This window comes from Maylandia zebra, linkage group LG6 (assembly GCF_041146795.1).
Source record: "Maylandia zebra isolate NMK-2024a linkage group LG6, Mzebra_GT3a, whole genome shotgun sequence".
NCBI lineage: Eukaryota > Metazoa > Chordata > Actinopteri > Cichliformes > Cichlidae > Maylandia > Maylandia zebra.
In genome coordinates this window covers 17,111,918-17,137,503 of record NC_135172.1, presented here as the reverse complement: position 1 = coordinate 17,137,503, position 25,586 = coordinate 17,111,918, and the positions used below count along the sequence as shown (strand labels likewise).

General features: G+C 39.9%; 1 long non-coding RNA gene across 1 annotated transcript; it reads left to right on the top strand.

The window, feature by feature from the left end:
• The first annotated feature begins 8,125 nt into the window (after positions 1–8,125).
• On the top strand, positions 8,126–22,206 carry LOC143419175 (uncharacterized). The gene is made up of 3 exons (XR_013099153.1): positions 8,126–8,254; positions 21,541–21,878; positions 21,977–22,206. It is a non-coding gene; the product is annotated as an uncharacterized LOC143419175 (long non-coding RNA).
• Positions 22,207–25,586: the final 3,380 nt, after the last annotated feature.

The following is a 25,586-nucleotide window of genomic DNA, read 5'->3' as shown; positions in this document are numbered from 1 at the left end:
CACTGAGGAAATGAGCTTTTATCATACCAGGCACTTATGAGGTTTAGCTAGTGGAGCAGTTCTTCTTTCATCTGTCAGCAGCCAATAAGCACTACCAGCACACTGACTAGCTAAACAAAGTTGGCTCTCGTTACTCCCTCCTCGCTCTATGCAGATTAATCCCTTTGATGTGGAACCAGCAGCACAAAGAGGAACCGAGTGAGGAAGAGAAGACGCGAGAGGGAGGGAAAAATCAGCAACTGGTTTTAATGAGGACCTGTGTCAGCAAAACAACACGGCCACGCTGCAAACTGACCCAAGAAGACTTTCAAATATTATTCATAACCTGGGAATTGTACATAAATGGCTGCTAGACTTTGTTGTTGCTGTTGTTATTCTTGGTATTATGTTGTTTAGGGTTTTGGATGAAAATCAGACAAGGGCCACAGTCCAGGGGGGATTTTTTAGAGGAAGAACAGGAAGCTTTTATTTGGCAAACTGTAGAATTCTTCCACAAGTTTCAAACCGTGTAATGAGCTCACTTGAAACTTTTGTTGGTGGTGTAACTAATCTGTTTTAGTCATGAGGAAGAAGTAAGAATTCCCATTGTTGAAGTTGGGTCTCTTTTGGTTGGTTTCGGGCTGTAAATTAAATTTGCAAAATGGGTTTTTCCGAGCTATCGTTCAATTTCAGAGGGTTATTCAGGCTATAAAAAGGCACTAAACTCAATCTTTAAGGTGACAAGTGTATATTATTAAATACTATTCCCCAGCAGCCATAATTGCAATGGCAAGGTGGCAAATGGATATCTACAGACGTAAGTACAAATACACAGTCACACAGCCTCATCTTACCTATCAGATGATAGTTTCTAGCAGCGCTTTTTAAATTAAAATTTAAAGCAGCTTGAATGAAAGCTGCTACTGTGGATGCTACTGACAGATTCCCGGTTCATGCAATTTAATTAAAGTATTAATGAAAATCACCCCATTTTCTCTAAGCTGCAATATTACATAAAGTAGTGAAATTGGAAATATTGATGTCATGCAACCTGTCCCAATATTAAACATTATTGTTAGTGTAATATAGTAATCTCATTGTTATTATGAACTATGCAAAATGCAACATACCAAACAAACTGCATTAAATTACATGGATGCATCCTCTTAATAGAGTGCAATCTCATGCTGAGCTCAAAATCACATTTGTTTCGTTTAGAACTGTGACACAGTCGCGTGCAATGTATCTATTCTGTTGTCACTGCAGCATTCAGACAGTTACATTCCTTCATTTGTATCAAATTATCTTAAGCACTTCTAATGGAAATATCCAATTAGATTAATGGTTTGCAAAAATCATTAACTAAATGAGAAAATATATTTCAAAGTTCAGTTACGCAATGCTACGGTTTGCATGTCAACATCATAGGAGCGATATAAATACATTGTGATTCATTTAGCTGTCTTATTTATTTATCTTATTTATATGCAAACCACAGATTGAAGAACAGCAGATGAGAGTCCTTGGAGAAGATGCTATATTGTCTGTAATTAACATCAGGATAAAAAAATAAGCAGAAAATGCTAATTACAATAATGCTACATTAACTTAACTTGCTAATTAAACACTCTGGCACTGAGCTGTCATTGCACATATTTCATAACAAACTGGTGTCAGCACTGTCATGGAGACAGAGCTGAAGTCTGGTAAAAAAAAAAAAAAAAAAGTTGGAGACAGGTGTTATATGCAAAATATTAAAACTTAAGGAAACACTCAACAATTGGGGTTAAGATTTTGCTAACTTATACTACACTGACTTTAGAAATTCAGTTTTATGGCAGCATAAATGCTAAACTGTGACACAATATCACATTTCATAGATATCATTTATAGGAGACTCTTGGGTTTCTTTTTTAAAGTGTGTTAACAGAAATTGAAATATTCAAGCTTTACAATAGATGAAGCCTGATTTTTATACCATGATTTCTGTGTTTATTCACCATTTAAAATATTATCTAATATTAGTTGTTAAAATATCTTCTTCTTCAGGGCAAGCAAGGCAAGCACTTCTCCTTAAATTTCAAACATGTTGTTTCTTTGCATCCATCCAATTAATTACTCGTATCTTGTAGCTGTAGTTGACTCTGAGCCACTAGAATCAGTTTCTGTCAGTTTCCTTGGCATGGGCATGTCCATGTCCCCGGAATAAAGGCTGATGCTGGATGTTTGAATAAACCTCTGAAGACTGAGGGTGCTTTCATGCGCAGATATGTTTGGAAACTGTAGCAAGCAAATGAAAAAAATTACTGCGTGATTCATCATTTTAAAAGATACATTTTCTGTTACAAACCATCTTGGCTAGCACGTGCGACATAGATGAGTTAATGTGCACTGTGAGGAAACTTTTAAAAACTACTTCATCTAATTAGCAAAGATTGCTTTGATGATGGAGAGAGGAACTTTTACCATGTCCCATTTAATAAAACAGGCTAGTTAAACAGGTGCAGACTCCACCACCATTTTCAGATTAGCATCTGTAAGAAATCACTTGGTTCACTGACTCCACTAAATTTAACAGCTAACCACCGCCTTAATGTTTCATTAATATTTTATTTAACATTATCTTCACCTGTGCTTGCCTTTCTCTAAAAGTAACTGCTTGCTACTGCATAGAGACTAATGAGAAGCACAGTCCAAGATATTACTGAAAATTTTCCATTTATTTGACCTGTGTCTGCTATCAATTACTTGTTAATTTTACCATTCAAAAAACAAACAAACTACAGAACACTTTGTTAAATGAAGAAAATCAATTCACCAAGCTCCCCACAGTGTATAATGTTGTTTGTGTGGCAGTGATGGTTCTAGCTGTCCCAGGTTGCCTGTGTTCACACTGGCAGGTCATTCATTTGTGTGTTTTTGGCACACAAAGTCAACCCAAACCAGCTGCAGATTTTCTGTGGCACAATGCTGAGTATCAGCTAGCATCATCAAGGGTTCATTTGCAACTGCTGAAGGCTTTTTGCGCTGCAGTCAACTGGCTCAGTTAAAGGCATTATGTGAAACATCTGAGACAGGATAACACATTTTACATACTGAATGAGGCATCCCCAAAAGTCAAGGACAAATTAGCAGCTCAAGCACATACAAATACAAACATTGCTCAATTAATAACAAATAAATATTATCCAATGTGAAACTAGCAATAAATTAACCGAGGTCACATTTAGAAAAAAAAAAAACTTTAGTATGAACTCAGGTTAAATAAAAGTGCTCACCATAAGGGAACGTGTAACGCTACCCTTTTCCAAACAGCTGAGGTGGTCTGATTAAGATGGCTCCTGGATGCCTTCAGTGTTTGGGTATTCCAAGCACATCAACTGAGAGGTTAGAGCCAGAACACATTGAAAGGATTATATATACCATCTGGCCTGGGAGCAACTTGGGTTCCCCCTCAGATGTCCCTTTTCTTACCTACTCCACTAACTTTCCTTAGCCAGGTGGCACCGTGACAAGTACCTGAAGAAGTGGCGAAACAACAGGGATGAGTTAATGTTCCTGCCTCTGGATACACACACGTGGATGGTGTTGGCTATCTGGACACCTTTGGGTTGAAATAATAGGAGAACTAGATTTAATGCTAAATATGGATGCATACATAAGGATAAACATTTATAATTGGAAACACCAGAGAGTCCATTAATGATCTTACAGAAGAGCAGTGGCCAGGCTTGACCCCTTGAATACAAACTCCTTAATTATAAGGAGGCACATTTTTTTCCAACACCTCCATTTATATGATAGGATACATGTATATTTAGAAATTTACACTTTGGAAAGAAGCCAAAAGCTTTTTTAAAATGTTTTATTTTAAATGTAGAAGTGCCACTTCTCAGATATGATCTGAGAGCAATGATCTTTGGCTGATAACCCCGATTCGTGAAAGACAGAAATAGTGAGTGTAAAATAATCCTACATAAAAGGAAAAAGCAATTCATAGTATCCAATTACAAGTAATCCCATACACAAATCTGATTCGCTCCTCACACGGGTTTCAGACAACAGCCTCAGGCTCACATCTGTGTTCATGTGCAAACAGAACTGAGGCCAAACACAAGCTATCAGCCATCAGCTTTCAGCCACTGAAAGGCTTCACTTACTGTGCAATGTTTGAACACAGAGCCCAGTGATGCGAGCTGCCAACGTTCAAACTCCACTGTGAATGAAATAATGGGGTATGGCGGTATCTTGGGGTTCTGCCCGTAATTCTGAGCCTCTGGGAGCCTCTGGTGCTGATTGCTCCTGCTAAATAATTACTCGCATCTATTGAAAAATGCATGCTAACAGCATTTAAAGCCAACTTTAGTGGGAGCTAAAAGCACACAATTTAATCATTAAACGATTGAGCACGAAAGGTTCCCATTACTTTGACACTTCCTGAGATGAAAATATTCATAACTTTAATGAGCACTCCTGGAAACCATGTGTACATGTTTTCATACACACTAAAGGAAAGCTCTTCCTCAGCTGTGAGGTGGATACAAAACGGGCTTTAAAGCTCAGAGCCGTCTGTTCACTGAAGATGCTTCACAGCTAGGGTTGCCAACCGTCCCTTAAAATACGGAATCGTCCCGTATTTCGAAACAAAAGTACACGTCCCGTATTGAGCTAATAAGGGACGCACTTTGTCCCGTAATACAGTGAGAATCAAAAGTAGTCTATAACTTTTAATGGAATTAACGCTTTGTTTGAAAACATAATTCCCAGCCCCTCTCCTGCTTTGTGACCAATGAGCTGACAGCACACTTATGACAATTCGAGTATGACAATTCAGATTACCGCTCATCTCATTGGTCGAGGAAAGGTCGCTTACGGAGAAAATACCGGAAGACAACAGATGACCACAACAACAAGCATGGCCAACAGGGAAACAAACGCCGACACGGCGGTGCAAGTCTCGGACGACAGTACACCTAAAGCTGGGCAGACACTGTGCGATTTTTTCAGTCACGTTATTCAGCTCCTGCTCAAACTGCACGATTGACTCGCAGGGGTTAGAAGTTGGTAGGTCACGATGCAGGTCTCACACTATACCGCCCGATGCTCTGATGCGACCTGAGTGCTCACACTGTGCCTCCATAAAATGAAGGTTATAACAGAAAATCTGTCGCGCTCTCTCTCTCTCCGTCTTACACTCACACAGACACACCACCACCATCAACTTTGCTAAATTGCTAATGAAAAACATTGATCAGGCAGCTGTGATTAAGCAGCGATGTAGATCCAACTATTTTCACGGTTGTTGTGGTCGTGATAATTTTGTGATGCCACATCGAAAAGGCTCGGATGAGCTTTCCAAAGTTCTACAAGTTGTGCCTCCATCGCTTGTGTCCAGATCACAGGCTGCACTGCCGTGCTGCTCCATCTTTTACACCAACGTTTACGTGTTTGCGCGCGAGCAGTGTGAGCGGCTGTGATGAGACCCTCACGAGCGATTGATGATCGGGAGCTGGTCGTGAGGTGTTAATCACTTCTCGTTACCCCACGTATACTACACGATGCACGATGAAGGCCAAAATCGGTCAAAAATCGGCTCAAAATGGGCCTAAAACCGCACAGTGTGAGCCCAGCATTAGAGCAGCAATGTTTGTTCCCCTCAGAGAAAGGGAAGAATGGGAAAAGGAAAACACCTGGCTGGAAAAAGTTAATATGGGCATGTGCAGTGAATATCAGCGCTATGTGGCCAGAAGTGTGATAATATAATTTATTTTGTGTAATAAACAACTGCAAGGATAGATGATTACAACAAATAGATGACTAATACATAAAAGTAATACATAGATGAATAATGATGATGAGTTATGATGCGTAATCATGGGAACAAGCGGGTTTACAAACAGGAGCAGCTGATTAGCTTTAGAAAAGCTGAAATAATATTTCAACTGAAGCCGATTGTACTAAATGCACTAAATGTGCACTGTTACAAGAATGTTTTTCTTTCTATTGTTTTCTATTATTTTAAGTTAAGCAGGACAGAGTGCTTTTAAAGAAAGATTTACTTATATTCTCAAAAGTTAAGCATGACAGGCTTCTGTTTAAGAAGGAGACCAGTTTTATCGTGTTAATGTTGTCATTTTGAGCTAAAAATAAATGGCTAAATGATCATTTGTTTCACATGTGTTCATATCACAAAGAATACACATCTACTTAAATCAAATTCAAGTCAAAGGGTTAAAAAAATAATTTCACACACAAAAAAAGAGCTAGAAAATTCACCACACTGGGAAGGGTGAAGACAACTGGGTCACCCGGCCCTGGCCACGAGGTGTCCCTTATTTATTTTTCAGGGAGTTGGCAACCCTATTCACAGCATTACTTGCAAAAAACATTTACATCCTTAGTTTGTTCTTCGAATGGCAGATAAACTAGACACCACAGTGATGCAAAATGCTGCAGATATTAACACACACGCGCACAGACACACACAGACATTGTTTGACTTAAGATGGCATGGATGTTTACACTGACGATTGCCAATTATCCCACTGTGTGTTGACAGTGAAAAGCTAACACCTACACAACAAAGTCCACTGGCTGTGATATAAGCTGTTCGGTACATGCTGCAAAGAAAGGGATGTAGTGGGAAAATAACATAATGTGAACAGTGCAAAAATGCAAAATATAAGAGATGAGAAAGCTTATCCTGTGTGTGTGGGAGGAAATATAAAAGCCTACAAAAAGAGCTTTGTCATGATATACAGTTAACTTTCTCCGTCATCATCTGTCTCTGCATAATGCTTATCATCTGCAACTTGAGGGGCACATGCAAGTAAAAGATTATTTTCAACTTTCTTAAAAACCCCATGCATATCAGTCAGGAGAAAGTTTTGCCGGCATTCACAGTAACAGGAAGCCACTTGCATATCATTCGGGAGTGCTCTGAATCCAAAAAGAAACTGTGTGATGGGTGATTGACGTACCCAATAATTAGCTAGTTAGAAAAGCAACTTGCTGGCCTCTGTGCAGCGCTCTGCAGGAAATTGTACTGCTGAAGCGTGTCTGTTTAAATCCAGATTTCATGATAAACATTCCAAGCAAGCAGTGTGCACAGAGTTCATAATCTGCAAGGTCAGAAATTAAAGGGGCGCTGCTAGACTGCATGAAGAGGAACTGTTGTTCGCTCGTTTTACTCTGCAGTCACATTAGAGTGGCAAATGAATGACCAGATGGGCAGGTGGCATATCAGAGTGATACTTGACCTGTGACTTTGTAAATAATGTGATTGGTGTGGCAAACGTGACGTGACTGTAGACTTCTTTGCTGTTATAGTGTAGCTGTAGTGCAGTTACTGTCTCCTGAGGCTAAGACAGTCTTCCTGTTGTCTATCAAGACAACAGGAAGACTGTGAACAGCCAGTATGTTTGGGGCATAGCTCATTAGTTAAAACAGGTCTTCCACTAATTGGTAGGTTTGTGGTTTGATCCCCTCCAGTCTCCACTCTGCATGCCTAAGTGTCCTTGGGCAAGAGATTGGATGCCATGTTAAATAGAAAGTCCTCGTGTGAAAGGGTGAATGGGTGAATGGGGCATGTTGTATAATGTGATCAAACAGAGTCGAAAATTGCTGCATAAGAACCAGGCGCTCAATTTATATTTGTGTTATGATTTGGAGATGGCACTGACAAAAAGACAGGTGGCAAGTCTTGGCAAGTTAAAGATTTTAAGATTTTCATTAGGAGTAACACTGAACAAAGGATGTTGAATATGGAGCTGTCAGGCAGGAGGAAAAGTAGAAGACCACACAGACAAGATTCATGGATGTAGTGCAGGAGGACATGTAGACGGTTGAAAGGAATGCTAGGGATACATTGAGAGGGCAACAGATGATAAGCAACCCCTACAAAGTGTGCCAAAGAAGAGTTTTTCCTCAGTATTTGTACTGTTTCCTGCCACTTTTTTATTTTAGGTGACTGTATTCATCCCTTTTTTTAGAGGTTAGTTTCTCATGTTCTTTGTTTCCCACCCTCATTACTGCCTTGATAGTGTTCACCTATATTCTATTATTACCGCTCTCTCCATGGTATGTATTTCTTCTGTCTTCCCTCAGTCTGTGTTGTAACATCAAGTTTTTTGCTACCTGTTTACAATTAAAATCTTACTCTTCCTTGAATCACATCCTTGCTTTAAAATGTAAGACTTTTTAAAGTGCATAGTAAACTGAGTAGTTTTCAGAATTATGGTAAAGTTTCCAGTTATGGACTGATGCTGCTGGGAAGGTAATGTCACTCATGTTCACATTTAGGTTACATCAAGTGTAGTAATGAAACTCTTTAATCTCTACGAAATGTTCCATTTTAATACCATAACTAGGGGCTGTAGAGCAGCAGATGGACAGTGGTCCATCTAATACTTGTTTAAAAAGAGGATAATGCAGGTACTTAATCTGCAAATAGAAGAAAACCTCACAGGCACAGCTGCACAGGTGAGAACAGTGTTCCCTCGATGGATCGTAGCGCTCCCCCACGTGTGAAAATGGGATCATATAATATGAACACAGAGAGTGAGAATACCACTCAAATTCAAACAGAGGCTTTCCTGACATGTTAGTCATGAGATGCCGTAATGCACAGATGCATAATAAAACCCATTAAAAGCAAAGCTGTGGAGAAGTAATGTCCTATATTCTAACTATGTTTTAATAAGGCTCCAGTGTCCGTTTCAGTCCAAGCTCTTTCTGCTACCTGTGAAAGAGCTTGACCATTGTGGGTGTTTGGACTATCTACAGAAAAAGATATTTGTGCTTTTCAAAATTTAGCTCCAAATCAATTACATTTAAAAATGCAGTACTGTGTAAAAATTGTTGTGATCATTTACAGCAGTGGTCAGCAGAGATGGGCAGTAATGCGTTACTTGTAACACGTTACTGTAATCCGATTACTTTTTTGAGTAACGAGTAGAGTAAGGGATTACTATTGCAAAAACGGTAATTAGATTACCGTTACTTTCCTGTAAGCACGCTGCGTTACTGCGTTACTAAAACCGTGATTTTTTTGCGAGAGTGTCTCATGACAGTGATGTAAGCCAGTGCGACGTTTGTGACAACAGCTGTGTGCAGATCAACAATGGATAATGTATCGAGTGTGGGAGAGAGTATGAGCATGCAGCGTTTAAAGCGTGGAAGTACTGACCTTACTTTGAGTTTGATTCCATAAAAAGTGACAAAAACATTAGCGTCCGTTGTGCGTGGGAAGAAAACTTATTTTTACAGCGAAAAAAACCCCTAAACTTCCAAGCAAGCACCGAGTGCACAATGACGTAATGGGAAATTCACAGAGAAACTCGCGGATTCTTCCACTGACCGCGGCACACCTGCACCAGGGTAAACCTCCGCCTACCGCAGTCCTGCTTTACATGTGAAAATAGAGCAACAGGACCGCTGGTCTTTGATTTTATTTATTTTCTGCTGTGTTTTACTTGCATCTATTTGAAAGAGTGAGTGTAAACACAAAAAAAATTATTTTATTTTATGTGCTGGAATATGCAGAAAATAGGTTAATGTTAAACAAATTTCTTCCAGTCAAAGAAGGTTGCATTTAATTAAATTTTTGCTTGATGCATAAAGTTAAAAGATTAAAACTAATAAAACATGTTTTAAAAAGAGACTTTTCCATTTGATTACATTTTGTATGATGGATTATGTAGAAAAAGTAGAACTGGGCTGAAAGATCTATCGCTTTATCACCTATTCAGGTTTTTTAAAAGTAACTAAGTAATTAATTACTTTTGAAAATAAGTAATCAGTAAAGTAACGTGATTACTTTTTTGGGGAAGTAATCAGTAATTAGTTACTGATTACTTTTTTCAAGTAACTTGACCAACACTGGTGGTCAGTGTGGAGTATTGCAGCAGACAGGCTACACATCCCCAACCAAGTGACAACACTGAGGTCACTTTCTCCATGCCCTGCTCAAGTAGTGTGCAGCATTATATGTCCTCACAAAATGATGGGCCCATTACTGCCTAACATTGTGTGTGTGTGTGTTTGTGTGTTTGTGTGAGAGAGAGAGAGAGAGAGCTGCGATTTCTTTACATCTCTGAGATTTTCACTTTAAACTGTGCAAATTTGGTAATAACACAACAATAACAAAAAACCCCAGAAAAAGCCCTGTTTTATATCTTATGCTGTGTGGTCAACCATACAGTATCTGACAAGTCATACTCTCGTCAGTCAAGGACAACGGATGATCTTATTACAGGTGTTGCACTCATCTTTTCTGTCCCAGTCAGCAGTGTGTGAGGTTCATATACACTGTAGCTCTGGAATTCTTTCCTCATCCCTTCTGGTTCATGGTGCACTTTACGCTGTGACAGATGTAACGCGTACTTATCCTTCCCAAAGTCATGGACGTTATGAGTCAGCAAACCAATGTCAGTGAGGAGACACTGATTGCAAAGCGTGCTAGCTGTTTTTTAAAAGCATGACAGGTGAACCAAGGTCAAACAGCGGGAGGTAGAAAATGGTGAGGTACGTCAATATTTGTCACGTGTGCACGGCCACATTTGTTCACCCCGACAATCACTTTGGAATCCTTTGCATCCCAGAACGTGAAAGGACACCAGAGACAGTAAAATTCATAGATTTTAAAGGTTTTGATTGACGTGTTAAGACACATGTTGTACAGAATACCCGACTGGCCTATATGACACAGAATAATCTAAACACAATGCCCTGCAAAAGGACAGTGAGTTATGTTTCCGGTGTGCTTAACTACCTTATGATACAGCACCACAAATTACTGCGTGCATAATTGAGACTAATTTAAGACTTGTGCTTCACATTTACTTGAACCAAATAAACTGGTTAATGTATTCAAACAAATTCCAGGCACCATCTATCTCATGGCTTCAGGGCTCTGGCACAGGTCTTGGTGTGGATCTACTTCTGACAGGATGCCCTTGTGTTTGAATGGCTTTAAATGTGTGAGCGTGTTTGTGTTGTCATGCATATGTCTGTATATGTGTCTGTGTAGTTGGGCATGCATGTTGTTGAAATGGTCCAAAGTGAAACCCAGAGCAGATAGAACTTGGCTTCAGTTTTCTGCCCTGCTGCGCTGGAATCAGAGCTCTTTGAATTTATAGGGTTTTTTCTTCCATCCTCAGATGGGCATTTGTGAATACACAGGAAGGATTTTATGTGCTAATTAAGAGGCATTGTGCATATAAAGTATTTCGTGGAAACTCATTATTATTTATTTGACATAATAAATAAGAAATTATAATAAAGAACACCTTGAGCATAAACAGGTACTAATTCTCTTTATACAGCTTTGTGCAACAGAAGAATATATATATATATATATATATATATATATAAACACCCAGCACGCCCCTGCGGGCGGTTTATCCTTCAAGCTCGGGTCCTCTACCAGAGGCCTGGGAGCTTGAGGGTCCTGCGCAGTTTCTTAGCTGTTCCCAGGACTGCGCTCTTCTGGACAGAGATCTCCGATGTTGTTCCCGGGATCTGCTGGAGCCACTCACCTAGCTTGGGAGTCACCGCACCTAGTGCTCCGATTACCACGGGGACCACCGTTACCTTCACCCTCCACATCCTCTCGAGCTCTTCTCTGAGCCCTTGGTATTTCTCCAGCTTCTCGTGTTCCTTCTTCCTGATATTGCTGTCATTCGGAACCGCTACATCGATCACTACGGCCGTCTTCTTCTGTTTGTCTACCACCACTATGTCCGGTTGGTTAGCCACCACCATTTTGTCCGTCTGTATCTGGAAGTCCCACAGGATCTTAGCTCGGTCATTCTCCACCACCCTTGGGGGCATCTCCCATTTTGACCTCGGGACTTCCAGGTTATACTCGGCACAGATGTTCCTGTACACTATGCCGGCCACTTGGTTATGGCGTTCCATGTATGCCTTGCCTGCTAGCATCTTGCACCCTGCTGTTATGTGCTGGATTGTCTCTGGGGCATCTTTACACAGCCTGCACCTGGGGTCTTGCCTGGTGTGATAGACCCCAGCCTCTATGGATCTTGTGCTCAGAGCTTGTTCTTGTGCTGCCATGATTAGTGCCTCTGTGCTGTCTTTCAGTCCAGCTTTGTCCAGCCACTGGTAGGATTTCTGGATATCAGCCACCTCCTCTATCTGCCGGTGGTACATACCGTGCAGGGGCCTGTCCTTCCATGATGGTTCCTTGTCTCCCTCCTCTTTCTTGGGTTTCTGCTGCCTGAGGTATTCACTGAGCACTCGGTCAGTTGGGGCCATCTTCCCAATGTATTCTTGGATGTTCCTTGTCTCATCCTGGACTGTGGTGCTGACACTCACCAGTCCCCGGCCCCCTTCCTTCCGCTTAGCGTACAGCCTCAGGGTGCTGGACTTGGGGTGAAACTCTCCATGCATGGTAAGGAGCTTTCTTGTCTTTATGTCAGTGGCTTCTATCTCCTCCTTTGGCCAGCCTATTACCCCAGCAGGGTACCTGATCACGGGCAGGGCGTACGTGTTGATGGCCCGGATCTTGTTCTTACCATTCAGCTGACTCCTCAGGACTTGCCTGACCCTCTGCAGGTACTTGGTGGTTGCAGCCTTTCTAGCGGCCTCTTCATGGTTCCCATTTGCCTGCGGGATCCCCAGGTACTTGTAACTGTCCTCTATGTCTGCAATGTTGCCTTCTGGTAGTTCAATCCCCTCAGTTCTGACTACCTTCCCTCTCTTTGTTACCATCCGACTACACTTCTCCAGTCCGAACGACATTCCAGTGTCATTGCTGTATATCCTGGTGGTGTGGATCAGTGAATCGATGTCTCGTTCACTCTTGGCATACAGCTTGATGTCATCCATGTACAGGAGGTGGCTGACAACTGCTCCGTTCCGTAGTCGGTATCCGTAGCCAGTCTTGTTAATGATGTCACTGAGGGGGTTCAGGCCTATGCAGAACAGCAGTGGGGACAGAGCATTTCCTTGGTAGATCCCGCACTTGATGGTGACTTGCAGAGGTGGGACCAAGTCATTGTTTTGCAAGTCTCAAGTAAGTCTCAAGTCTTTATCCTCAAGTCTCAAGTCAAGTCTCAAGTAATGTCAGGCAAGTCAGAGTCGAGTCTCAAGTCACTGGTGTAAAAGTCCGAGTCAAGTCACAAGTCTGAAACTTTGAATTTCAAGTCCTTTCGAGTCTTTAAAAAAAACAAAACGAAAAAATTATGTTGCAGTTATGCTAAATGTAAATATTAGACCATGTAATTTTAAAATCTGTGTTTTTCTCAACACATGACAAAATAGTGAACTTAGAAAATATACACAAATTGTGAAGTTGCACCTCTTTAAAATGCAGCTCAATTAAACTTAGCTCCAAGAATAATTTTCACCGACAGTTCTGAGATAAGCTGCATGTTATTCTTGGATGCGGTTGTAGGACCGGCTTTAAAATTGCATGACAAAAATATCATACACATTAAAAAAAACTGTATCACCAACGTAGCCTGGACAACATTTGCTAGTTAGATGAAGTCAGCTATCTCATCGTAGCATATTTATATGCATATTTATAATCATACGGTTCTTGGAGTGAGTGCATACACTCATGAAGTTTAGTAACTTCCGGTCACTGCAACAAGCCCAGGTACAGTTTACCGACGGATGGGTGCAGGACCTTGAAATGCACCGTGTAGAACGAAAGACCATCGTACGTATCATAAGTTTACCAGTCTCACAAATCGTCGTCATAAATACACATTCCTTAACCGTTTATTAATAGGACCTTTGAGCTCAACGGTAATTAATTAGTAGTGGAAATAATTTCTGGTACCCATCACAGAAATGTAGCAGTGACAATAATACTGTATGCTGTAATCGTACTGGGCAATTAGTGATACAAAACAACTGTTTTATCCTGTGAATAAAAGTATATGTTTTTGTCAATGTACCATAATAACAGAAGCGAAACGCAATATTGTGTCAGGACAATTCACTATTTATGCACAATAAATAAAGGAGCATAGCGCGACCATTTCTGTTCAGCGCCAGACTTGCTTGTAACCTATATCACTAATTATGTTATGAAAATGACGTATTAACTACTAAAAAACACTGACCTTCGTGTAAATGCTTGGAGCAGACTAACCTGTGAGCTGGAGTGTTCTGGGACGTTATATTTGGTCTTTGAATGGCTGCAATCCAGGCCATCCGTCGCGTCTTTGTTACTTCGGAAACATGGCTTGAACAATTTCTCTTCAACGACATAATCCGATAACAACCAATCTCTTTACCCGTCGGCTTCCCGTGGCTGTCATGCGACCGGCTATTGCAGTTAATAATACAACAGCTTCTTGACATTTTTGTGTTTCTTTTTATTGCTGTATAGGGCTTCGGAGCGTGATGTCACGGGGGTGGGCGTGGAAAGGATTTTGGCCCGATTCACCATTTTGGGGGTCTAAGCTAGGAGCGATAGCATAGCCATGGTTCGTACTTGCTGTGTGCTCGGCTGCAATGTTCGATCTTACGACCGGCACGGGAATAAGGTTGGATTGTCTTTTTATGCTTTCCCAACCTGGAAGCGACATGAGGCAGCTCGTGTATCGATGTTACCAAACGAAGGCGTCTAGCCTGGATAGCAGCTGTGAGATGAGCTGACGTGCAGCTCTCTTCCATCTCCAAATATCTGTTGGTGCTCCAGACATTTTCATTCCGGTAAGTTCTAAATATGTTCATATCTCTCTTTATAGCCTATTAGTTTCATTTTCGATGCACTCTGAGCTCATAGCAAATTAGAACAAACATCCTACTGAGTGATTTTGCAGAACTACCGTCTATTTATAGAGTTGCTAATTATTTGGCATTATTGCAGCAAACCAGCCGATGAAATGGATGAAACATCATGACTGGTTTCCAGCGCTACAAGAGGGACCTGCTTCAAACAAACCACCATGCCAATCAGATTACTTCTTCCATGTGAGGGTGAAGAGGTGACCCTTCTGGATAAGATGGTGAAGGTTTGCTGCGTTTGGTGAACAGTGTGATAATAAAACCAAAGAAGAATGAAACCTGCTCCTGTTAAATGTTCTTAAGTCTTGTGCTGTTATTTTTTCAAAAGATACAGTAAATAAAGTAATGTTAGTAGTGGGTGATATCATGTAAACACTCATGATTTGGTGTAAACATTTTGTCATTTGTAAACTGTAAATGACATGGATTCTACACTGTTACTGATGTGATGTTCTATAAAGTGGTTTTAATAAAAAAAAAAAAAAAAGGCAAAATAATTTAGTTTTTTTATTCAACTTTTGAACAGTGGGACTCAGTCAGTACATATTCAGTAAATGCAAATTATTTACACAGCAGTGCACTACAGGCATACATCTAGACCCCTAGATAAAACATGATGGCATTATAGCAGTGACAACTCCTCTACAGTAGCAGGTGGGGTTTTTCTTTTTTGAGGACGGCTCCTTTTACCTGTCACTACAGATGGTCTGTGTATGTTTTGATCAAGAGCCTTTTTTTGGGCAGCTGAAGAGAAGTCGTCTATCTTATGGCCAACCTCTGGGTGTATCTTGGTATTATTACCAGGCAAAACCCAGTATGCAGGTTCATCTGTAACAGTCCTTGTGCCACGGATCAACACTGTTCCGTCTACTTTAGACAGAAGAGCAGCGACGTGGGTGCAGGTCTCTGCGACTCCGGCCATACAGGTGCAGCGGGCGGCTTCAACCTTCCCTGTGATGCTCACAGTGACCCATGGCTGCAATGCTGGTTCATTCAGTCTTAGAGTGCAGCACCTGAAACACACACAGACAAAGTTCATTTAAAGACAAGAACTATGAGCCAAGGCCGACACAAATGTGTTTAATCTACTTTATCATAAATGTAACAAAGTGTCAAGAAAGTTAGCACATACATGTGATTTTTCATTTCTTTATGTGTCCATCTATAGAACGCTGCATGTTATAGTCTAAATCTGTCTGTTCTGTCAGAAACCTGCCTGCAGAAAATGAACCTAAAGTATGTAATGCAAGGATGTCATCACTTTAGAGATAGAGAAAGCATAAAGTGACAATTATGAATCACTTAATATGATAAGGAGATTCTGCAGGTCATTAATCAAAGTATAAAACTAAAATAAAATGTATTTTTAGTGACACAAGATACAAATATGGAAGCAAGATGTATAATTAGAATTATTTATAATAAACATTAATAAATCATTGCAATTTCTTTAACCATAGAGAATAACTAAATCCTTCAGGACAGTGTCTCATCAATGCACTGAACTCACTATGTTATCCACCTAACAGTCTCCACATGTTCTCACTGTAATTTCCCCTCATGAATGAATTTATGCTGCAGTAATCTGAATGTTTGCAGGGAAATCAAACGCATTTCACTCGCTGTACTCGAGCTGACTTACCTTTGATTGAATGACGACTTGTACGCGCTGACTCCACAGATAAGGTATGAAATATATCAGGCTACGTCAATAGCGGTTGGTCTTCAGGGTTTCTACTCCACGGCCGTATTTCATACGGGTCCACATTTCCAATGCACGCTATTTTCTGCAAGTACCGCCGCTTCGCCTCTGGACGCAATCGGTCTCTATACAGTCCATTCTCTTTTAAGCTGCTTTTAAGCATCTTGTAATCGTCGTTCCAACACAGTGTGTTTGATTTGATTCGTAGACCCCGAAAATGCCGCCGCGCTCCCACAATGCATTGCGGCGTGACGTCAACTCCGAAGCCCTATAACTGATTTTAATTGAAAGCCTGCGTGCGCTAGTACCGATTGCCACGAGTTCCCAGAATCCTTTGTGGTTCTACCCGTGAATGACGTCACATTTTCAATCTCTATATAATATGCATGTTAAATTTTATATTTGGGGTAAAATATCAAGTCTTTTCAAGTAAACCGGTTCAAGTCCAATTCAAGTCCCAAGTCATTGGTGTAAAAGTCCAAGTCAAGTCACAAGTCTGAGAACATTTTTTCAAGTCAAGTCTAAAGTCATAAAATTAATGACTCGAGTCTGACTCGAGTCCAAGTCATGTGACTCGAGTCCACACCTCTGGTGACTTGTGCTATGGGCTTGGAGTTGGCCTCTAGTGTTGTACGCCACATCCCCATTGAGTTCCTGATGAAGGCTCTTAGGGTCCTGTTGATCTTGTACAATTCTAAGTATTCCAGTATCCAGCTGTGGGGCATTGAGTCATAGGCCTTCTTGTAATCAATCCAGGCAGTGCACAGGTTGGTCAGTCTGGTCTTGCAGTCTCGGCTGACTGTTCTGTCTACCAGTAGCTGGTGTTTTGCGCCTCTGGTATTCTTGCCAATCCCTTTCTGTGCCCCACTCATGTATTGACCCATATATATATATATATATATATATATATATATATATATATATATATATATATATATATATATATATATATATAATTTATTAGGGGTGCAACGATACACAAAATTCATGGTTCGGTTTCGGTACTTTGGTGTCAGGGTTCGATATTTTTTCGATACAAAAAAAATGTTCATGCCTTTTTAATTTGTCATTTATTAAAATTATAAATATATATTTTAATTCAGAAGTACAGTTTTTAAATTTAATGTTGCTGAAACAACAAAATAAAAAAAATAAATCTGTCTGATCGAGAAATCACTCATTTTTGGAAAAGAGAGTTTATTACAGAGAAATGTCTCTTTCCTAAATAAAAGCTACACTATAGGTTTCTTCTGGGCTATATTCTCAGCAGCATATTAAACATATCAGGTCCCCATAAGGAGAATCATGTGCTAACAGCTGTCTAAATGACTCGGGTAAAGTTTGTAGCATGCGTGCTTGTTGTTTTTGTCTGCTTCCACTTGTCTTTGCACTAGGATGATGTCGGAGTAAATGTGCAGTCATATTCGTTGTGTTCCCACTAGTGCTGTCAGCGTTAATCTCGTTGAAATGATGTTAACGGCACAACACGGCAAATCTCCGTTAACGAGCTACCGCGGATCACCCCGTGCGTGGAGCTGGACGGCCAACACGTTAACGAGCTAACTGCGCTAAGGCAAGGCAAGGCAAGGCAAATTTATTTGTATAGCACAATTCAACAACAAGGTGATTCAAAGTGCTTTACAGAGACATTAGAAACAAAAACAAATAAAAAGCATGATTTAAAATTGATTAAAACAAGCAAACAAACAAACTAACTAAACACACACATTTCACACCTGTTCGCGCGATCTCAACCCTTATCGTAAGGGGAGCTACCAGTCCTTCTGTGGACGAGCTACTTTCTATTTTAAATTCCCTGAATTTAAAATACTCTCTAGACCCAGTCTAGACCCAGCTGGGGAGCTACCCAGAGCTCTAAACCCGCTTAACAAACAAACAAACAAACAAACAAACAAACAAAACAGTATATAAAATCAAAACAGATAAAATCAGAACAGTAGATAAAATCAGTAGTTAATGTAAGTTAACACACTAGTTCCCACCCATGTAATTGAGCATTGCGTGGCACATCCAACATACTGTTTTACTTTAGTCCATGACGCGCTTACCTTCAGGGTCATACGTCACATGAAAACCAAAATAGTTCCAAACGCCAGTTTTGAATGAGGGTGGGGGAGGTCCATGTTGCAAGGAGAGCTTAACTTCTGTCTCGCTAGCTTGCCCTGAGCTCAGTGAATCTGCGTTCGACTACTCCGCCTAGGCTGCACTGTCGAGCGCAGATCCACTGAGCGCTCAACACAGACAGCATCGTCAGAAGAAAAGTTGATAAAATAAATTAAAAATTTTGTATTGTTCGATACATATGCGTACCGAACCGAAAGCACTGTATCGAACGGTTCAATATCGATACGAGTATCGTTGCACCCCTACTACATTTGTTATTCATTTATGAAGCACAGTACATGTTTCTTACTTGTAATTACCGCTACTTGTACATATACCTAAAAAGTTATGCAAATATGTACCCATAACTTGTTTTTCAAAATATTATACTCTAGAAACTGCTTCTCAGTCAATTTTCCAGTTCATCTATCCATTCTCTTCTGCTTATTATAATCCTTTTCAGGGTCAGGGTCAGGTCTATCCCCACTGTGTCAGAGGCAGGGTACACCCTGGACAGGTTGCCAGTGTGTCACAGGGCTAACACACAGACACAGACAACCATTCGCACTCACATTCACACCTACAGGCAATTTAGAGTTTCCAATTAACCTAACCCCACTAACTGCATGCCTTTGGACTGTGGGAGGAAGCCAGAGTACCATGACCTTCTTGATGTGAGGCAACAGTGCTAACCACCATGCCACTGTGCTGCAATTTTCCAATTATTTTACAAAAATTGTTTCTTTTGGACCTCACGATATGACTCACATGACAACTTTTCTGCTATCTTAATCTATTAACTTAAACCTGATGCAGAAATCAGTACATTCACACCTCCACTAACTCCTTTCAGCCATATTATAGAAGGCTGTAGATAATCCAGTGAAAAAGATTGTTCTGTTCTCTAACAACAAAGCGGTGATATATACATATATAGAGAGATAATCATTAGCTTCTAGTGCAATTAATGAAAACATCATTGAAAAGGCTCAGCACAATAAAAGAGAAAATTAATGGTACATTATACCAGAATCTAAAACAGTGTCTCCATTTTAAATAAACACAATTTATTATTGGTGGCAAAGGTGGCAATTTTCAAAGAATAGGAACAATGGTTACCTGATAGCATCTGAAATGTTTCTAAAGTTTATATTATTTCAGCTTTTATTTTTATATTGTGACGAGTACATCAAAATATCAATACAGCATGCTATAGAAAATATTTTGTTTGGTGATCTTGCATCGATATAGGGCCGCCAAATATCTATATTTTATTACATTACAACGCTCTCGAATTACAACGGGCAAGAGGGCTCATCTTATCTGATAGGAGTCAACCTTTCTGCAAACAGCTGCAATCATTCCAGAGAGATTATCGAAGGTTTGCAAATAATTGCTATCTAGTTATTGCAGACAGATTGCCAAAATGTTCCAATTGGTCTGAACGAGTGAGCACAACTCGAGGGGGCTCCATTCGCTGCCAGCTGCTTATATTGTGGTTATATATTGGTTAAGGAAGACTGCTGAGTGCAAAAACTTAATAACTGAATGTGAATTTCTGTTAAATGTGAATTTCAATGTAGATCTGAGAGATAATTTCTCACAGTTAATTGCTTTATTATCAGAAACAGTCAACTAGACAAACTGCAGACTAATAGCAGACTCCCTATATCATAATTATGCCAGGTTTTAGTGATGCTTGTAGTTGAAAGCATTTATATATATGCATTAACATGAGCACATGAGCTTTGGATTTTGTATGTTTTACGTATATCTTCTCTCTGATTAGTAGGTTTTTACTACTAAGCAGCATTGTTTAACAGCTTATTATCATGAAGTTGGTCTTCCACTCCCTTGATGTCACATTTATATTTCATCCCGGGGACGGGTGATATTAGGAGGGCCATTCTACTGTGAATTAAGTCCCATAAAAAATCTACCATCTCCACTACAGGAGTGTTTTATTGGTTTCCCATGTCAGAGAGTTTTAAAATGCTGCTGTATCATCTTGAGAATGGACTCTTGCTGTCTGACTGAGACATTTCAATAAGAGAAGAAAAAGCTGAAAACTAACCTTAGGTGTTACTCAGAAAAAAAGGCTTATCGTCATAATCACGGACCTGAAATGATAAACAAAAACCATGTTTCGAAATGATCTCCCTGAATGTTCCTCAGAATGGACAAAGCATTTTTTGATCAGGCCTACTGGCGGATGACCAAGACGAGGCCTTTCAGATGTCACGGGAGGCACATGACTGTGTCATTTCTCTGAAGCTGGCAAACTGATGTGGCACGGGTCAAGTCCTCTTAAAACAGACCATCAGTATGATGAGGGAACTGCCAGTCAGGCATTAAGATGAGAAATCGCTTTAAACTTTTGGTCAGTGGCTCTAAAATAGACTGAGAAGGTCACATGAAAAAAGTACAAAACGATCAAACAAACTATTAACCAAAGTATTAACTGAAGGTCATAGTGCTGAAATTCTTATTTTGAACTTCTAGAACGTACACTCGTGTAACCGTTTCAGTGTGAACATAAAAAGCATGGCATCTAATATCACTAAAAACGCCGTGACAGACATTCACTCGTAACTCACTTAACGAGGCAGGAAACAGATGTCACAACAAGTGCAGCTCGGTGAGGAGTGAATTGAGAAAGATTGATGTGGCGACTGGCAGTATCGCCATGCGGCAGCCGAGAAGATTTACTTACTTGCACTGCATTTAAAAAAGTAATAGGGTAAAAGACAGACATGAATGCTGAATGCATTGCACACACTCATCCCTTTTTTTTCCATTAAAATGTGTAGATAGATGATGTTAGCTAAATTTGTACTTATTTTTTTTGTAGGTGGTCTTGCCCACTCTTAGAGCAGGCAGAGGTCTTATAACAAAAAGCCTTTTATGCCTCGTATCTCTTTTCTGCATTTCGGGGCAGTTCGGTAACTTTCTTTCCTTGCTTTACCCTGCAGATGCTTTCATGACATGCATGATGTTTAGCAAAATGCCAGGCAAAGACAAAACGGCTGAGAGTTTGGAGTTTTACGTTGCCTGGCTACAAGAAGAGCTGCTGCCTTTCAGAGGATGGAGAGGTCGGCGCTGGGTGCTGAAAGGGAGGAAATGCCACACTGCTCACAGTTACGCTGATGTAACCATAGGGTTGCTGGAGCACACTACCGTCTTTAAAGTTTTAGAGGACTCTTAAGGAAAGCTTACTGTCGCTCTCCATTAGTGAAGTTACAGTTTCCTCACTCCAGTGCCTGCAGTGTTCATCTTGGCAACACGAAGACCAGCAATATGAGCTCTGATTGTAAGTAATTAGATAAATTGACTAATAAACGGCACAGCTGAACGTTGCTTACTGCCTCATCCACTTCAGTAAAATGTTCACCTTTCACTCTTCATCAGCCTGTGCCATCTACCGCTGCGCCCCTGCATCTCAACATAGCAGTTTCTTCTTGCTAATGAGCTAACACTGCAGATTATGTATTCCAGCAAGATGTTACTCACTCGCATCCTGCACCTCTGTGTGCAGAAGGGATTACATATCAGTTCACAGGAGGGACAGAGTCACATTTCCATCTCATCTTTGTGTATTTATCAGAGGTGGTGACATATTTTGTACAAATAAAATATAATTCAGCACATTTGGATGTTGTTTTAGAGTTTTTTGCAAAGTGTTTACTTTGCAGCTATACTGTGGTCTTTTGCAACATTTATCCTTAAAGAGCACATGAAACACTCACATATTAAGGCTAATTTACATGATTGAGCCCTGCTTGTAACACTGTATGTGTAGCTGGATATAAGAAATAAGTGCTTACAGTTTGAGTTTTGAGAACATGCGTAGCGCCATCTTCTGTTAGTTCATCACCGGGTTGGTTGGGTGGTTGCAGCTAATGGACTTACATTCGTTTATGTTAGCTAACTAGAGACAAAACCGATTACTCAGTGCATAATAAGGACATTAAAACAAAACATCAGTTTAAAGGCATCACATTTGTCCTGCAACAATATATTTTATGGTAAGAAGTCAAGGATATACTGTCCACTTTCTCTGTCTGACTCTTTAGCAGTAATTGGCTGTTCAATGTTTGGCTAGCTCTAGCTGTTACCCATAATGTTGGAGTTTGCAAAGCACTGAGCCTGAGGAGAGTTACTGGTTCTGCCACTTATTAGTTAACATAAACTAGTGTGTGTCTATTAACCACAAGCAACCAACCACATGATGCAACATTAGATAGTGACAGAAGATATACATGCTATGCTATACATTTCTTGAAAACTTTAAGCACTTATTTCTAAAATCCAGCTTTAGCATTTAGACTTTTATTATTTTCATTGAATTATTCTCTTCTAACAACAAATTTAGCCAAACTTCTATCATGTTTCTTTAAGAAATAACAAGATTAGTATGCTAAAACCAAGAAGAAACAATAATGCAGTCAGTTTTCTTTTTAGTTTTTTGTTGTGTTTATACAGTAGAGGACTTCATTAAATATAAAAGGTCATAGCCATCTTTTTTTGGTGGGGTTTTGGGGAGAGGGGTTAAGTGAATTGAGCAATTATACAATTATATTTTGACTTTCAGTGATTGGAAGCAATAATTAATACCCCAATACTTGTAGAAAGCCAAAACGATTTTCTTTGTATCACTAACAAAGCTACAGGAAGCTGAAGCTGTTTCTTCACATCCACATGCCATATATCTCTTCCCTGTCAATTTTCTAAAAAAAAAAAAAGATATTACTGTTTTGTCTTTTGGATTTGCATACTTTTGGGACTGTCTGTCTAGTCATTTTTGTTTTTAGACAGATATTTCTTATGGAGAATAAATGTCACTTTGATGACCGTAATCTAAGTCTAGCAGGATTCAAGCTGTTACTTGAAAAAAATAACTGCCTGAGCATGAATGGACCTCTGCTGATATCCGAGCGTACAAGCAGATAATGTGGTGGAACATCTGCTACACTTCCAGTGCTTGTGCTGCTCTATATAGCCTGCTGTTCATCACTTAATCACACACAGACACAGAATTCCAATTTTGACATGTTTTAGATTATAAGCATTGTCGAGCTCAAATATTTCTTCCTTAACGCATAATATCTGAAGTTCAACTCCTAGAAATGATACAGATCTGACTAATCTATAACAGTTGGAGCCACATACAGTGAGCTAAGCAGAGCAGCAGTATCTTTTTCTGTATGAAACAGGGCATTTAATAATTAAAGGTCATAATAAACAAAACAAGTTTAACTCCCATTTTGGTTCAAGTACATCAGTTATTCTTTCCTGAATCTACATGAACTATTTTAATCTTACTGTTTTGGAGCCTCAAACTTCAAATCCAGTGACTAACATCTAAAACCTTTAGCGTGTTTACCTAAATTCATACCTGCACTTGTGAAAACAAGCTCTCCATTGAAAAATGAAACTAACTGTGCAGACAGGTGATCATCGGTTAAAATTTTCTGTCTGTGTGCATACCACATTGTAGAGGTCACTGGATCAGTCGTTGCATTTGAGCTTAAGGGCCCAGCCTAATAATTCCAACAGTTGAATTCCACCTGTCTAAACATGATATCACGCGCCTCTGCTCTGATGCCGAGTCCACACGCAAGCACCCTTTTCCCTCATTCCTACACACCAAGGCCTCAGTATGAAGAGTTACCACGCAGGAAATCAGGCATGAGTTTCTCAAGGGTAATCTGTATTTGGCTTGGAGGGGTTCAGAGAAGACAAACTCTGAGAAACAATATGAACTAACACTCAAATCATTTAGGTTCAATTTGATTTATATAGTGCCAATTCACCACAATTTCCTCAGGGGACGGTGTAATGTGAGGTAAAGACCCTACAATATTAAAAAGAACCTCAACAATCACATAACCCCACTTTGAGCAAGCACTTGGTGATAGTGGCAAGACAAAACTCCCTTTGAACAGGAAGAAACCTCCAGCAGAACCACTGTCAGGGACGGGCAACTATCCGTCAGGGACGGACAACTATCCATCATGACCGACTGTGGTTGAGGAATTGAGAAAAGAGACTAGAGAGAAAACACATATAGTGAAAAGATATGAGTGAAAAAAAATGCTCGGTGCATCATTGGAAGCCCCGCCCCCCAGCAGCCCAACAGACTGCACCAAAACAAAGTAATGGTTCAGAGTCAGCTGATCCAGCCCTAAGCATTATCTTAAAAGCAGGGCGAATGTGTGGCTCCCAAATCCAAAGTGGGAGCTGGTTCAATGGTAGAGGATAGAGGGGCCTGAAAGCTGAAAGATGACATTCTACCTCTAGAAACTCCAGAAGTAGAATGGTTTAAGAGTACTTTGTTAGAAAAATAAGGTATCATGAGACATGATGGGGCATGATTATTTAAGATTTTATATGTGAGAAGAATTGTAAAGCTACAGTAAGCAGATTTCTTAAAATATATAGTTTTTCGTGATTTTAGAATAACACTGGAGGTCAGTGACACTTGATAATCTTAAATGATCTCTACTGTGGCTCTCCAGACAGTGCTTAATAGAATGACGCCATTGCTATTTTTCTTTTTATGTGGGGTTTTATGACAAAAGGATATAAATTGAATATTAACAAGAGTCTGTTTTTGGCTTCTCCTCTTCACCGCATTACAAAATCATCTTTTTACTCTTCCTTTACTGGCTTGAGACAGATCTCAATTTAAGAAAAGTATTCAGTCATTTTTAAGTTGAAGTTTGAAGTTGGCAGCGACACATCTCAAAAATGTTGAGACTGGGCAACTAAATGGAAAGGAACATTTTGCAGGTAATTAGGTTAATTGGAAACAGGTCGGTAACGTAATTGGGTACAAAAAGATTATCGTGGAGTTTCTTTCAAGAATTAAAGACGGACAGAGGTTCACAATCAGCAAAGTAAAAGACTGCATCTACAAATTGTTGAATCATTTCAGAATATTGTTCCTCAACATAAAACTGTGAATTTGAATATCTCGTCATATATATTACAGAATACCACCAAAAGATGAAGAATA